This window comes from Cicer arietinum, chromosome 3 (assembly GCF_000331145.2).
Source record: "Cicer arietinum cultivar CDC Frontier isolate Library 1 chromosome 3, Cicar.CDCFrontier_v2.0, whole genome shotgun sequence".
Classification (NCBI taxonomy): domain Eukaryota; kingdom Viridiplantae; phylum Streptophyta; class Magnoliopsida; order Fabales; family Fabaceae; genus Cicer; species Cicer arietinum.
In genome coordinates this window covers 15,215,748-15,217,493 of record NC_021162.2, presented here as the reverse complement: position 1 = coordinate 15,217,493, position 1,746 = coordinate 15,215,748, and positions in this window count along the sequence as shown.

Sequence of the window (1,746 nt, the reverse complement as noted above, 5' to 3'; positions counted from 1 at the left end):
GTCTTCTGAAAAGTGAATTTAAATAATCGATTAGGTAATCGATTAGTTTTTATAGTTTCAAGATTCAAGAAAAACAAGACTTTCGATAATCGATTGGGAAATCGATTAAGCCTACTTTATCACATTAATGAATCGATTTATCAGTTGTTTTTTCAGAAACTATATAAACAGTTTTCAATCATTTTCTCCAATAACTCTTAAGAACCTTTGATAACATTTTTTATATTGCTTTTTCAGATCCAAAACCAACGATTATTCATAATCAAAAAAGAGCTGAAAAAGACTTCTTGAGAGAAAAAGAGAATGATCTCACAAACACTCAAATGGACAACAAGCTTCTTATGTGAGATACATTGCTAGTGATTTAGACAAACTCTGTACATCTTTTATATTTTCTGTAACAAAGTTTTGTAAAGAAAGAACTGTGGTAAAATCCAGTGGTGAAACTAGTAGTTATCTTCTTTGGTGAGAAGGCTCATCAAGAAGAAACTTTACTATGATCTTGGAAGAGTTTGGAGATAAACTCTGGGATACAGTGGCTGCGAAATAGAATAAAGAGAGAGAGTTTTAAGATTGATAGGCCGGGAGCGCTGGAACATCTGTCAAACACTCTGAAAGATTCTATTGAAAAAAGGCCGAAATCGTTTAATTTCGGGACTGGACGTAGGTCGTCTGATTGACGACTGAACCAATATAAAATTGCGGTGCACTACCCTCTAACCCTTACTCTTTATTTCTATCTTGCATTGTATGATTGTATGATTAATCTTGATTGCATGCTAGACGTATTCTGTTTTTATTAATATCGTTTGAACGGATAATTTGGCATGCATGTATCTTGATTAATCTGTAGAACATTACTGTATATTCTAAACTAGTAATTAGTCAATACATGTAAGTGTGAACCTTCGCTTAGAAACAATTCCTTGGGACCGTGATTGATCATGAGTTTTATAAAAGTATTCTTTTGTTAAAATGATATCAATCTTGTTTTTAAACTGTCATATATTTTAGACTATAGAGGTCATTATATTCAACAATAACCTAGGCTAATACTAGGTATATATATAGAGGAGCGCTAGTTCTCACATTAGGAAGCATAGATTAGCACGAAGCCACCTTTCATCATCACCAAAACCATAAGGTATTCTTCCTCTCTGTACCTTGATCGAAACATGTAGTAGTAAAAGGAAGATTTTTTTAGTGCTAATCTGAGTATTCCCTTTTAATTATAATAACAATTTCCTTCCATTTGAACTATATTCCTGAAGCAATGTTTTCACAAATTTAGCGGCGATAGCAAACATCATTTGGATTTTTGTAATATTTTATCAGGTATTCAAGCCTAATGCATTGCTAAATAATTTCCTTAAACAATGAGTTACCGTCCTTTCCATATTTTATTTGATAATTTAGGTTCGTAATTAAAATAAGATACTAACTATATTTTATTTATTAGTTATATTATGTTTGAATACCAATTATTTATAGAAATAGGAGAAATGCATCGGTACTATTTATTTTCCTCTATAAAGTGAGTATATTTTATGTACCTATTCAGATTTTTCTATAGTACTTTGAAATTAAGTTTGAATTATAAAATTGGGCATGTGTCGTTTTTATTTTAATTATTTTGTAATGATAAAGTTGCTAATTATATTGCACAAAATGGTCCAAATACCAATTAATTCTTGCTGATTTCTGAAACAAAGATTACATGTTTACTTTGTTATTTCATAGTTCATG